This window comes from Pipistrellus hanaki (genome assembly GCF_964339955.1).
Source record: "Pipistrellus hanaki genome assembly, chromosome: 5".
Classification (NCBI taxonomy): Eukaryota; Metazoa; Chordata; class Mammalia; order Chiroptera; family Vespertilionidae; genus Pipistrellus; species Pipistrellus hanaki.
In genome coordinates this window covers 50,088,655-50,104,596 of record NC_140507.1, presented here as the reverse complement: position 1 = coordinate 50,104,596, position 15,942 = coordinate 50,088,655, and positions in this window count along the sequence as shown.

Here is a 15,942-nt window from a genome sequence, read left to right as displayed (position 1 = left end):
TAGCTAAAAATGAATAACTAAATTTATGTAATTGTGTTTAGGGATTTGGAGCCCAGCCTTCCAAAAGATCAGCCTTACTGTCCATCATGGCTGATGCTGAGACTGTGCCTGGTACGTGAGTATCCCCAATTACCTTACAACTCAGTGCACAACCTTCAACAGCCTTTAAGGACACTTTTCATTAATTATTATTTCCCAGATTACTAAATTTACTGGTATACCTTGTAAAAATTAATCTCATCCACTTTATTTAAATGTAACCAACTTTTGAGAGATTGAAAGCAACTTTTAACTTAGTGTGCTATCTGATACGATATGCACTAGCCACATATGACTCTTCAGTGCTGGAAATGTGGCTAGTGAAACTAAGGAACTGAATATTTAATTTTTTATTATTTTTACTTTTTAAAAATGTTTTTATTGATGTTTAGAGAGAGTAAGGAAAAGACTGAGAAAGAGAAACATTGATATGAGAGTACAACATCCATTGGCTGCCTCCTGCACATATCCTACCAGGGATTGAGTCCACAATCTGGACATGTGCCCCGTCCAGGAGTGAACTGGCAACCTCTTGGTGCATGGGACGTGACACCCAACCAACTGAACCACACAGACCAGGATTAATATTTAATTTTAGTTCATTTTAATTTCAATATAAAAACAGATAATTCAGTTATTGGAAAGCTTTAAAGCATGTTTGGAGCAACATGGGTATATGAACCTACTTTTTCAAGTGAATATTTTATCCAATCTTAACACAGATCAAGTGTTTCAGATAAAAATTTAACAACTAAATTGAGGTGAACATAAGTGCAAAATACATATAAGATTTTGAAGACAGAACAAAAAAAGTGAAATATCTCTTTAAATTTTAATATTTATTAATGTTGAAATGATATTTGGATATATTTTATGTAAATAAAATATGCTATAACAATCAATTATTATATATTATTAAATTAATTTCACCTCTTCACTTTTAAAATGTAACTACTAGAACATTTTAAATTATATATGTAGATCACAATATATTTCTTTCAGAGCTGGTCTAGATTTGGCAGCGCTAAAAGCAATCTTAAATTTGGGCTTAGATAGCATGATTGAGAAACATTTACTGCTGTATACAGAGCTAAGATTATTAGGATTTTCTGTTTTTCTATCTCCTCTTGGCTCTTGTGACCCCAGGCATTATGTAATACTGGCTTCTGTTCAATAGAATGCCTCCTGGATTCTTTTAATTCTCTTTCTATTTGGATAGTACAACACATTTCAAGATGGAGAGGGCAGAAAGAGATCCAGGAATGGAGGAGACTGTTCGCTAGTTATTTTTGCCTTTGGGTTATGCCCATAATTATTTAAATTATATTTGAAGTGTTGATACTATGAGTTTATAATTCTCCTACTTCTTCTTAAAAACCTAGTCTAGTATGAGAAATATTTTGGAGGCACATACTGTAAAGTCTCTGTGAGGTGTGTAGGAAACCTATTAATCATTTATTGTTGCAAAGAGGATAAAACATTTTGCTAAAAAGAGACTAGGGTGGGATGTGAGGAAAAGTGTGCCTATAAGAGACAACTCATCTCCTCTCTGAGCCTCTCCCCTCACCTAACCCTTCCCTTCATCTCAATGTGCTTTTAGAAGAACTTTCTGCACATGCACAAATATTCAAATCTTTGTTTATTTGTTCACTTGTTTGGTATGTGTTTGCTATTTTTAGCCAAGGAATGTTTTCCTACAAAATAATACTTAGGAAGAGCTCATATAAATAAAACCAATAAACTTGGATTAAAAGAAGGAAGAACTACCAAGGAACATGAATTTGGTGAAGCACAATTTTGAAACCATTGCCTTAATCTGGATTTGATTCACTATGTTATTTCTCTTGGGATATTTGTGTTTCAAATCTTATCTCTAAGAATACAATATAAAGTTTAGAGGGAAGTTTTTACACTAGGAAACTGGTGGTAGAGGGTGTTAGTGATTTATGTTGGCCTCTGTCACAGCACAGATCTTACTGAATGCCATGGCATTTGTTTATAGTAGTTTTTTGTTGTTGTTGTTGTTTTTCTGGCACTAGTCTCCAAGTACTCAGAATTCAAGGATACTGAGAGTCTTACTTCTTCAGTACATTTAACACCAAAACAGTATCTGCGACTTAGTAGGTACTTAATGACTGTATGCTGACTCAGTGTTGTTGAGAGTGAAGTAAGGCTTTACTAACACCTATGAAATCAAATGGGCAGTCAGGCACCTTCTCCAAATTATATAGGCAAGGATGCCCTTAGCCATATGGCCCATACTTCTTTGTTTCATCATATCTTCTTAGTAAATTTTTATGAAATCGCTGAAAAGTGTAGCCTGTTTGTAGGAAGGATGGAAATACTCTGATTTAGGCCAGTTATTTTTTGTATGATTAACAAGATGGTCAATGGTTCATTCCATTGTCTTAGTTTCCATGAATACATTGGTATCCCCATATCATCACTTCAGAGTTTTACTAGAACAATTATATAGAACCTTCTAAAGCACATGTGTCAAACACAAGGCCCGCGGGCCAAATCCAGCCCGCCAGGCCTTGCAATGTGGCCCGCACCGCGCTGTCATCACTGCACTCCGCTGCCAGTTTATGACATTGTCCAGTAAACCATTCGGCCCGCGATTTAGGCTGGATTTTAGATTTTGGCTCCTTCTCTGATTGAGTTCGACACCCCTATTCTAAAGCAAGGGTTGGGGACTGTCCGGCCTGGGAAATCATCTGCTCTTACCCTGCAGTTAGGGGTGAGTTAATTAAATGTTTGACCAAATATAGCAGGCTAATTTTTAAGTCGATAATTTTGTATGGCTCATGAATTATGTTATAAATATCCAAATGGCCCTTGGCAGAAAAAAGATTCCCCATTCCTGTTATAAAGCATTATGAGAAAGATAAAATTTTATGATCAATCATAGTAGCATTAAATTGATGATATATGAGTGAGTTTTCTTTTTTTAAAAATATATAAAATAATGTAAGAAAAATGTTTTAGGTTATTGAAATAATTTGGCACTAGAGATTCATTTTCTTTCCCCATGGAAATGCTAATATTTGCAGTCATGTTTTAGCCAATTTTAATATGACTATTTCAACTTCTTCATGAAGATTATCATAAAATATTTGTTATAACAATTTTTTATTCCTATATGGGGATTTGGTAACTTGAAGAACCCACTGTAGGAAGATATTTTATTATTTGCAAACCTATCATTAATAATTTTTGATAAAAAGAGCTATAATAAGATAAGATTCATTCAAACTAATTTAGAAAGTTGAAATTTATTTTTGGGGTGTTGAAAAATTGAGGACTGATGAAATTACATAAATAGCCCAATGATAGTAATACAACAATAAATATGGTAATAATAATTGTTCACACTATTGAAAGCTTATTATGTGCTTGGTGCTATGCTAACTGCTTTGTAACCAAGTCTAATTTTATTCTCACAACAAGTCTGTGAGATATATTATTATTATTATCATCCTCATTTTATAAATGAGTGAAAGCTTAAGACAACAAAATAAGGCTCATGAGCAAATTAGAATTCAAGACCAAAATGGTGTGACTCAGGAATAAGAATTCTTAAAAGTCGGAATTCCATCTGCTATGGATATGTATTTGCAAATAAACAAAGCCTCAATTATATTTTTAACAGAGAAGGAGGCAACCTCTTCTTAATAATTAAAGTTATAATGTGCACTTGAGTGTGTAAAAGCTGCATGCTGATATGCTTATCCCATTCTGAACAAAGAAGCAAAGATCATTAACTGGATGGATTCTTAATGCCAAAGTTGTTTACTTTCTTGTGATTTTAGATGTATTTGTTGAATATATAGTATACATATGCTTAGAAATCATAAAAATAAAATAACAGACTTTATCTTTGTCTTTCCCAAGGCATTGAAATATGAATTATTTTGTGCTGCCTTGAGAATTTAACTCTTTGGTTGAAACTGATTTTTAGTTACAGGAAAAAATTGGAACAGGTGCTACAGCATGTTAAATGACAATGAGGGTTCAGGACGGACTGCTGACTTGGAGTCAGGGTGTCAACACACTTAAATGGATCCACCTCAGGATCCATGTAAAATTGCTGTGTTTTGGTGCCTGTCATTTTTTGTCCCTTTAATACAATCACAGGCCTTGTTTATTTCAGGATCCTCAAGACATGACTGTGTGGTTTCACTGTTGCAGTACCTAGAGGAGTTGGAATTTACTTACTGGCTCCAAGAAGACCATCAGTGTTGTCAGAATGTACACAAACTACTCCCCGGTTCACAGGCGACAAGTGACTTTTGAGGACGGGGAAAATCAGACACACTAGTCAGCAAGAGCCTAGCTAGACAGAAAAGGCTACCTTGGGAATTTAACTCCTCTGTCAAAGTCTAATTTTTAGATGTGAAGGGGGATATGAGAATGGCGAATGGCTCTGCCAGCACATTAAATTACAAGGGTGCAGGTTTGCTGGCTTGAAATGAAAATGTCGAAATCCATTCAAGTTGTTATAAAAGTATCTAATAGAGTGGTTTATAAACAAGAGAAATTTTCCCCCCACAATTCTGGAGACTTGGAAGTCCAATCATGATGCCAACCACTCGATGTCTGGCGAGGACCTGCTTTCTCATTGACGTACATCTTCTCACTCTCAGCTCACATTAGCGGAAGGAACTACCTACCTCTCTGGAGTCTCTTTTCTAAGGGCACTGATTGCAATCACAAGATTATGTCTACCCTCCTGACATAATCACCCTCCAAAGGCTCTAATATCATTAAGCATTAGGTTCCAATATATGAATTTTGAAGAAAGGACATATATATTGTTTGTAGTGTACAGTGTTGGTAAAATACAAGTACTCAACTATGGTAATCAGCCCAATGCTAGAGGATTCTCTAGTACTTACAGGGAGTCTATTGCATCAAGTAAAGAAGCAGATGTGTAATAAAAGCAAATTCAGGAAACCAGCCTGGCTGTGTAACTTTAGAAGACTCTTAGGCCCTCTGCATCTTAGAGCTTTGCAGTAAATGAAGATCATCTCTAAGGTCTTGTCTGGAATGAAAATGGGATGGTTTTTATAAAGCTGCATTCCCACCAAAACCCAATCATTTCACATATTAATAAGTTATATTTCACATTTTAATAAGTTATATTTCACATATTAATCATTTCACATATTAATAAGTTATATTATTATGTGAAATGATTAATAATTAATCATTTCACATATTAATAAGTTATATTGACTGTTGTGAGTCTGATACATGGCAATAATGTAATTCTAAGTGATTCTAAGAACTGTTTAGTCAAAAGAGAGAAAGTAAGGACAAGTTGTGGAGTCTTTTTTTCAGGAAGTTAGGGGTCTGGTTAGAAATTCATTCTGGCATTTTATAATAGCAGCCCACATAGACTAAAACAGTATTTCATTATGGTTTTGATTTGCTTGAAGATGGAAGTTTAATGGCTTAAAATTTGAGCAGGTGAAAAGAAGAGAGAGAAAAAAAAATCTTAATCCTAAGAGCACTAAAGGAGGTAGAGTTATTTAGAAATGAAGAGCACACTGACCAGACTTAAAGCTAATTTAAATGGGTTATGTGACTTAATTTTACTGACTCCAGGTAAAGAGGAGAAAGCTAAGTAACACTTTTAAATGTCACAATCAGCAGACGATAAAGAAAATATAAGGCGGAAATGAGGAATAAATGAAAATGATGTGTTCTATATAGGTGCTATAAAATTCCATACTTAATTTTAGAGAAAAAGAATAAAGAATCTAAGGCATTTATAAATGAAAAAAGAGTTTTATAATATTATTCATTTGTGGGTATGTATATTTTTATTTTAGTCCTATTCCTATTTGAGTTTTATGTTGCAGTTATAATTTAATCAACATGTTTTATGTAGTTGTATGAATTATTCATTAAGTATAGAGAACACAAATAAACTAGATAATTTTTGTACCCAAATCATGCTGTCGTGTCTTCTGTATAGTAACATTTTAAAAAGTTTTAGAACCATTTGAGATTTCAATTTTGTGTGCTTTCTTTGGTTTCCCTGAATTTTAATAATTTAGGATAATTTATCACTCTGACCATTGTAAGTTGATTTTTAAAGAAAAATATTACATTACAGGAGTATTACATTAACTTCTTTGAATTCACTTATAAGTCATACTTATAAAATTCACTTTTTAATAATGTCCTGCAAGATTCATAACTGCCCCCAAATTTTAAAATCATCAGTTTGTCATTTTTTTTTTGTTAAGAAAGTACATAAACTACAATATAAAAAAGTTTTTCTGTTTTTATTCTAGGTACTGTATTAGAGATCTCCAACCAAGATTTTTTTCAGGAAGCAAAAACTCTCATTGCCCAACATTATAAGAAAATAAATGAGGTTAATGCATTTATTTAACATTATATTTTTTTGGAAACTAATAACTATTTTTGTATATTGCAATGATCATTTCAAATGATTACATGAATCCCAATAGATTTTGAATAGAATGAAGAGAAAATGAAATCCTTAGTAGTAATAAGAACTGATTTCATATTGCATTTAAAAATTAATTTTTTAGCTATACAGACTATTTAATTATACAGATGTACTTAATTTGCACACTCACTTCTTAATGTTGTCTTGATGAATTATAACAAATATTTGGATTAAATATATCACATAAATAACCCTCTTAGGTAAAGCTAAACTAGCAAATATGCTGTGATATGTCTCCTCTATGTCCCTGGCATGACATGCTTATCTGATCTCTTTCCACATCACTTAGCATTAAAATGTTTACCAGCCTGATAGCTTCTTGAGGGTAGTGACTGCCGTATTTATTTATTTATTTATTTATTTATTTATTTTTAATGTTGGATCTCCAGCAATAGGCATTGTGCCCGGCACAATAAATATCTGTTGAATGGCATAGATTTGGAAGGCCAGGGAAGAAAGGATGAAAAGAAAAGTGATAGCAAAAAGACAATAAAGGGTGAAATTTTGGAGGACAGTCTCTGTAGAGGAGATGCAAAATTTGGGGGAATAGTAGCTATTGTGATAAATGGGCCTTTGGGGCGATAGTGGAGGGAAGGGATTTTAGAATGATGTATTTTGTGATCACTGTCCTAATCCCTTTTGAATATTTTTTAAATCAATGTATTTTGAATAAAGATTGTAAATAGTTTGAATACTTAATGTGGAGGAAGGGGATTATAATTTTTACATGTCTCTTTTGAATGGTCCTCTCTGCTGAGACTGGCCATAGGTGGTTTTAATCTTGTAATAAACATTGCCAATATTTCTTAATTGTGTCCTTTAACCAAAAAAATACTTTAAAGTTATATTGATTTCATTAGTAAGTACATGGGATGAAAACTTCACAGTGTTCAGAGTTAGATAAATATGCCTTAAAACCCTGACCATGTTTACAGTTTAATAACAGCTTAATAGTCCATCTTTGCATAGAAAACATAATATCTTCTTATTGGCATGTTGATTTGGCAACTATTTGAATTTTTCCTAAATCTTTTTATGGGCCAGAGTATGACTAGCTTGAAAAAGTATGATTGTTTGAACAATTTCTTGTCAGATACCCGGGACTGTATTATTTTTCTATTGTTTAAAATTCAGAAGCATTTAAGTAATTGAAATTACCTGAAATACATATCCAATTATGAATATTATTTTAATTTTTTATAGTTCAATGCATTTTAATAGCAAACTTACAGAAACAGCACAGAAGACAGACAACATTAAAAGCATGTACTTGCATGTAGGACAACTCAGAAAAGCATAGTGAACGGATTTAAGGCATTTAAGTGATTAAAATGACCTGAAATATATATCTAATTATTAATATTCTTTTCTGAGAATCTTCCTCTATTTATGAGCAATTATTTATGGTTCAACAGATAAAGAGCTTTGGGGGTATAAGCATTTTATGAACATTTGAGAATTTTTCAAAGATGATTGAAGATAAATTATTATATGTCTAGTTGAAAACTTCTGTCTCAAAATAGACTTTAAGGTTATATTTAAAAATATCACATATGAGAAGAAAATTACTATTTTAAATGTACATTTTTTTAAAAGTGGAATGCAATCCTTATGCCTGTGAAGTACCTTTTGAGAACTACATAGGGTAACATCTGCTTCATTGCAGCACTGTCATATGCTTTCTAGTAAATGTCTTATATGGTGAGGCACTTTGGCAAATGTATTTAGGGTATATAAGTTTGTTACTGTCTTAATAAAATTTATTACATATTTTTATTATACCATTAATATGACAATTAAATTATTTTTTGTTTTATTCACAGGACAAATTTCAAGGTAGTTCTATAAATGTTTTTAGAAGTAAACACCAAAAACCGAGACCTGGTAGATACATACCTTCAAGGATTAAAAAAAAGGAAATATTTGATGCAGCCCAAGAACGGCAGCAAGCACACAGACAGGTTTATTTTCACGAAGATGTCTCCAAGGGGGAATGTTTTGAGGAGCCCCCTCAACGAACTTCTCTCAAGGAGTCACACATGTTTCATGTGAAAGAAAAGATCAAGGGATATATAGATCTAATTGCAAAAGGTGAGTTTTTGGTGGAGTAAAGAAGTTCAATAAACCAACAGGCAGAAGTGTTTGCTTCTGAGGTGTTTTTAATGGGCTTCCCTTGTTCAGACAAAAGTCCAGACTTTAAATTTTAGCAATGAAAGATAGAGAGAGAGAGAGAGGCAGGGTTAAAAGAGTTGCTAACCTCGGGGGGCCACCTGGAATTGAGAAGAGAGCATCCTCATGGGAAAGGGGATTGAGAGGAGCACTGTTGGTAGTGACATCTTCCCACAGAGTGGTTCTCCTTCTAGTGCGAGTCCTCAGAGCCCGGCTGGTTCACGGTTAGGAGTGCGGTCAGAGGCGGATGGCTTTGAATTCTGTTGTTAAGTAGGGTCAGTAGGGTGGGCAAGCTGTCTGTGAGTGTGTTCCTCCAAAACCCTATAGGATCTGTGGAAGTTATAGGTTTTATTTTCTTTAAGACAAATCGTAGTAAAGATTTATTCTTTGTCAAGAACTTGGTGAGGTTGCAGGTCCATTTAAACAAAGTGATACTGTTTTCTTGAGATTAACGGCTGGAATCCATGACTTCTTAAAACACATTTTTAGTTATAACTATTTAAAATGCATCTACATTTTCCCTTTGTTACTACTTCTTATGCTATTCAATCATTTTAAGTGCCTGCTCTGTGCCAGGCACTTTGTTGGGAGCTGGAGAAATAAAGATTAAAAGGCTCGGTGAGTAATGGGGGGAGGGCTGGGGAGGTACACACATAGGTAATTTCTTATCATACAGGGTGACAATGGCTGTAATAGAGGTATGTGCAAAGCATCATGGAAACACTGAAACATAACCAGCCAAGTGCTGGAATGAAAATTCCTCTGAAGGGACCTCACTAGAAATGGGTTTTCAGGAGAAGTTTGTTAGAGGGAGGATGGAAATAGGAGAGGCCGTTTGGAGTAGTGGCAGTGAAATAATAACACCCTGAAGGATGAAAGAATGTGATGCTTTGGGAAAGTAGAGCTGTGGAAAGAATTGAAATTGGGAAGGTGGGTGAGGCTAGATTTTGAAGGTAATACAATATGAAGTCTAGTACTTGATCTTAAGTGTAATGGAACGCCAATGGTGATTTTAAAGTTGGAGTTGGAGATGTTGAGCCATGAGCAAATCTGTCTGAGAGAAAAATAAAACTGGTAGCAGGGGCTCAGGAGAGAATGGTGGCAGAGAGATCAGCAGGATTCGTTTCAGGAAAGGGTTGGTCTGTGTAAAATATGGCAGAGGCCTAAATTAGGGCAGTAAAGAGGCATGAAGTAGCATTTCTCACCCTGTAGTCCTTAGAACGCTAGTTCAGAGTGACTCACCTTGACAAAAGGGTTATTTGATTTAGATATGTTTGAAAACACTCATTCAGTTCTTCAAGATTCATATTGAGCATTAATATATTAAAAGACCTGAGAAATACTGCAGAAAACAAACCTGTCTGCTGTTTTTAATGTGGCTATCCTCAATTAATCTAATTAAAGAATTCCTAAAGAACAACATTGCGGTCTCTAGCCTGGAAAACTAAACAAACAGCATTAAATTGAGATAAGAAGGAATTCAGAGGGAGAAGTAGATTTTGGTCTGGTGGAGAAAAGGATGAGGAATATAATGAACCTGTTAGTTTTAGACCTGTTAGTTAGACATCTATGTGGAGATAATGATTAGAAAGTTGGAAATAGAGATATGTCACTTAAGAGAGAACTAGGTGAAGACTGAAGGGGAGTGCCTGTCAAAGGAGGTGGGAAATGAACAGCTGGGAGGGAGATCAGGAGCGGATGAAATGTGTTACTCACACTTTGGTCAAAGAGGAAGAACACCTTAGGGGCAAGGAAAGCTCATCCACTGTCCCAGGAGGAAGTCATGGGCATGAGCACAGACACAAGGTGATTGATGAATGAGGGGGTGAGATTGCTTCTGTTGTTTTGGTGAAATTAAAAATGAGGTTTGCCAAAACCGGTTTGGCTCAGTGGATAAAGTGTCCGCCTGCGGACTAAAGGGTCCCGGGTTCGATTCCGGTCAAGGGCATGTACCTTGGTTGCAGGCACATCCCCAATAGGAGGGGGGGGGGGTGTGCAGGAGCAGCTGATCAATGTTTCTAACTCTCTCTCCCTCTCCCTTCCTCTCTGTAAAAAAAAAAAAAAGAAAAAGAAAAAAATCAATCAAATATATTTTGCCAAAACCGGTTTGGCTCAGTGGATAGAGCGTCGGTCTGTGGACTGAGGGGTCCCAGGTTCAATGCCGGTCAAGAGCATGTACATTGGTTGCTGGCACATCCCCGGTGGGGGGTATGCAGGAGGCAGCTGGTCGATGTTTCTCTCTCATCGATGTTTCTAGCTCTCTATCCCTCTCCCTTCCTCTCTGTAAAAAAAAAAAAAATCAATAAAATATATATATAAAAAAAGAGGTTTTCACCTGAGTATGTGATGCAAAGTGCTGGAGTACTGAGGAGCAAAGAGAAAGGTGAAATAGCCATAATCTAGGCAAGTATGGAAGTGCATGGACTATGAAAAGATAGTTTGCTATGACAAATAAACCTACTGCCACCCTTTTTTAAGAGAAGAGAGAAATGATTGGGAAGTATCAACAAGGATCAAGGAAGAAAGTGACTTTTTCTTTAGCCCTAAATTATGGGAAGGGTAGGAAAAAAAAATACTTCTAGAGAAAGCTTCTGAAGAAGCTGTATACTTAGGAAAATAAGGGTTGTTAGAACAAGAAGATAGGAGAACATATGAGAATATAGCTCGAATATCAATTTAGCTGACAAAAGATCTGGGATTTCCCAGGGCATGGTGAAGAATTTGGGGAGGTGATTCAAGAAAGGAAGAAAGGTTGCGGGTCTATGGAGACTAAGACCAATAGCAAAGAGAATGAGAAGACTAGTTCTGAAGGCCTCTTAGAGAAGGTGGGTAATTTGTGCCAATGATGATCTCTTTTGGAGATTGTTCTCTTTAGCAGGTTATCTTGAAGCCAGGGATGTTGGGAATGGGCATGTCAGAAAGGAATGAAGGTTTTTTAAGAGCACAAGGAGGGCAGTGGCCATCCAGAAAATCCTACTATAGGTACTGTTGAAATCAGAGACATTTTAATAGGAACTTCTGCATGTGTTCCCCAAGACAGCTGTAATTAAAATTGCAATTTATTTCTCAAAATTCTTATCTCAAAAAGCCTACATTAGGTCTGTAACTGGAATTGATTAAAAAAAAAACACACATTCTCAACATTCATTTCACTGTGAATGGAGGCATGATCTAAGATACCTGGCATTAATTCCAGAACTTGATTAAAGTTTGTGAGATTAGAAAGAGAAGCCAGTCCTGTGGGTGTGTGGTATATGTATGTACCTTTTGCTCCTGATTCACTGACAAACTCAGTTGTATTATCTTCCATAAGTTGAACATTTTATGTGAGAACAAGCCAAACATATCTTAAATTTGATCTAAGAATATCAACTTTAAAAATATATGATAACAGTTATGATATCAAATATCTTTATATTTGTTTTTGTGCTTGCATATAATGCATACTCATCTTTTACTTAATAGAACAAAATCAGGAAAAAAATCAAATGATTTCCTCTTTGAGTATATAGGTATTCTACAGTACTGCTTAACCAGTTTCTATTGCCATGTTGCCAACAATTTATGAATCTTGATTAGAAATCACATATAAAAATCAGTTTTTGTAATATATATTAGATATTAGTTTATAGTTACACACACACACACACACACACACACACACACACACACACATATATATATATATATATATATATATATATTCTACTTATTCATTCCCTTGAAAACAAGAAGTACTGAGGTGTCATTGTAATTTATTTAAATTCAATTTAATGATATTCATGTCAAGCAAATACATTTAGGGTTACTATTGGATTGTTTTCTAACAGTTTGGAAAGGAGTAGATGTGTGTGTGTGTGTGTGTGTGTGTGTGTGTGTGTGTGTATGTGTATGTGTGTGAATGTGGGTGTGTTCTTTGTTTTCCAAATAATAAATCTCTTTCTTAAAATATAAAATGAATGCATCATGAATTTGAATAATGCCTTAAAATAATTACATGGCTAGAAAGCACTGGAAAAATCTGTCAGAAAAAAATGACTTTGTGCTATGTTTATTTTTTTTTGCTCACAGTGGTGACAGCTTACCAAGCAGGTTTTTGATCAACAATTTTTATAAAATCTATTTTATATTTTAATAACTTTAAGTGTATGGATAATATTAACAAACATTACTCTGTCCCACAAAATTACTTGGAGAAATTTAAGACCAGCTCTTATAGCAAATTATAAGAGCTGTGGAAACTAGAGGTTTTTTTTTTTTTTAATAATATGGAAAATTATATTGAATTTGGTATTACAAAATAATTTGAAACTTGAAACATACTAATCTTTCTCCATGTATAAAAACAGCCTTTAATTGAGGAATTTGAAAATGACAGAATAAATTTGGGATGTCCTTAGTGATAATCCCACAGAGAATTTTGCAATTGCTTCTCTTAGTTTCTTTCTGGTTTAGATTGCTATGTTTCTTCCTATTTCCTGTCTGTAATTTTCTTTTGCTTGCCTGTTTTCTTGAAGAAAGAACCTAAATAGAATTTTAATAATTAGCAAATGAATAGCATTGTACATCTGAATGATAAATGTCTTGAACACAGTCATTTCTTCTTTATGGTTTTTCTCTTTTTGTACTGACCTAGCAAACTCTGACCTCAAAAGATGTAGGATGGAGACACAAAGTAGGAGAGGAGTCCAATTGTTTCAGTAACAACATGTTTTACTGCACTGAAGTAGCCACCATGTTCATTAACATTTAATAAATTGATAATATCTTAAAAATGAAAATCATTAAAATCTTATAAAGGATTTAGAGACCATTGAATGGCATTCTTTCTACAATCTTCCTTCTACTAATTCTATTGTTAGTCTAAAGGACAACTTAGGGAAATAGCAGAAATCTTAGGACTAGGTAGTGACTGGCAGAGATTTTCTGATTTAGTACATTTGTTCCATGTTTTGCCTTTGACAAGGGACATAGGCAGAGAAAAGTTAAGAGGCCAGTGAAATATTTTACAGTGGGCTGGGGTCCTTCCTAGAACTTTTGTACAGAAGCTTTATGTACGAGGAAATAATACCATCTTCTCCTAGGAAATATGAATCATTGCTTCCTAGAAATGGTTTTCTGTGTGTAGTGAAAACCTTCTTCAGCAGAAATTTATTGTTTTTGGCTTTTTGGCATCCATAATAGCTCTCTGGTTTGACCTTGGGGAAACACTCCTTCCACCTTAAGTCTATGCAGTGTGGGAGGGCTGTCACCCCAACTCCTAGCTCTAGGGTAGACATGTGATTCTGCTTACCCAAGGATAAGAGCTTGTTCTCCTGGCCACAGTGACTGGATGGAGTGATTGGGCTTAAACCAGCAAGGATGAGGTGAGTTTAGAGGCATGGGTTTATAGAATCAAGTCAACATGATAGAGTAAGCTGAACAGTGCAGAGTAACCAAGTCCCGAGGACATTGTTTAAGCTTCAGCCCTAAGCTTTTCAAAAGACAAACTTCACTTGGACTATCCAGTTTAGGTGAATCTGTGAATTATCCCCCTGTGAGAAGGCAGTATGGTTTAATGACTCAAAACATGGGAGTTTAACTCCCTAGACTCAAATACCAGTTTTTTTTTTTACTCTTTAATTTCTTTAAACTAATTTGGCTTTGACACCTTGATTTTAGACATCTGGCTACCAGAGATGTGAGAGTATACATTTCTATTGTATTCAGCCATGACTTTTTTTTTGGCAATTTGTTATAATGGGAATAAAAATCTAATAAAGTGGACTTTCAAAAGTAAGTTTCAATTATAGGCATCATTTAGAAAATACCATTCCTTGTATAACGAGTGCAAAAGTGTAATCAATAGGTTAATTGTTTCAACTCTCATTGTTTCTTCATTCGTACATTTATTCAGCAGCTATATAAAGCTCCTATTTGAACTGGATGCTGTGTACCATGGTCTCTACCCTGATGGAACTTTCAGTTTAGTAGAAATTCCCTCCCTCTCTCTTAAAAATTCCCTTCCTCTCTCTTAGTCATTGTTTTTTTTTGTAATGTGTGGGGACCAGGGTTATATTAAATACCTGCCCTTTTCCTTCTGAATTTGGAATCAATTGATTTGCCAAATGAGATTAAAATGCTCATTTTGTTAGTGACAAAGCCGATGAGAAAATATTGCCCTGGAAAAGTAGCCTTGTGGCTTGTTAATTCTCTTCCAGAATTCAATGTGTTCTCCCTGTCACAGGCAGAATTTGCAGCAGCCACACTCCGCCCCTGCCTCCTGCACAAAGCATCACAGGCCCTGTAGCCCAGCCTCGTGCGGAGGAGACTTGCTGCTCTTTCTGTGCTGGCAGCTTGGAGAAGCTCAGGGGACTCAGCTCAGCCTGACTCTCACAGAGTGAGGACAGGGATGGGGGAAGGCAGGCCTTTTACTCTCACAAACCAGAGTTATGAGCCATTCTGGCTGGCCATATCCCCATGTCTCTTGGTCTGAACTAGGAGAAAGTAGGACTAGGGAGGTGCTCCCCGATGGTATATCTTCCTGTCAGAGGCCACTAAGTGTAGATGTTACAAACAACTTGCAGGGTTTGCCTGAAGTCTAAGGTTTACATACCTTTGGGTTTGGAAAAGGAACAGCCATAAACTGGGTATTAAGGTAATTAAATCTTTTACAGGGTGTAATTTCCCCCTAGCAATGCTAGACATTTTGGGACAATAAAAAATGTGCAAGCCATCAAACACTTCCTGCCTCTCAGTATGTGAAAGTTGGTTAACCCCAATCATTAACATTTGTATTAATTTGAACTTTTTTTCAGGCAGAAATATCATTAATATGCTAATTAGTAAATCAAGTAATCTTCATTGTAAACATTTGAGGCTAAACTTCTTGTTAAGATCTTAGTTGTCTTTCTGAGACAATACATTTTGAGATTGATATCCAAATAATAAAGAGGCAATCTGCAAATTGACCATCACTCCAACACACAAGATGACCCCCCCATGTGGACACAAGATGGCCACCACAAAATGGCCAGCAGGAGAAGGCAGTTAGGGGTGACCAGGCCTGCAGGGGAGGGCAGTTAGGGGTGACCAGGGCTGCAGGGGAGGGCAGTTGGGAGCGACCAGGCCTGTAGGGGAGGGCAGTTAGAGGGACCAGGCCTGTAGGAGAGGGCAGTTGGGGGAGACTAGACTAGCAGGGGAGGACAGTTGGGGGGACTGGAACAGCAGGTCATGACAGACCCCGGCTTTTTATATATTAGAATAAG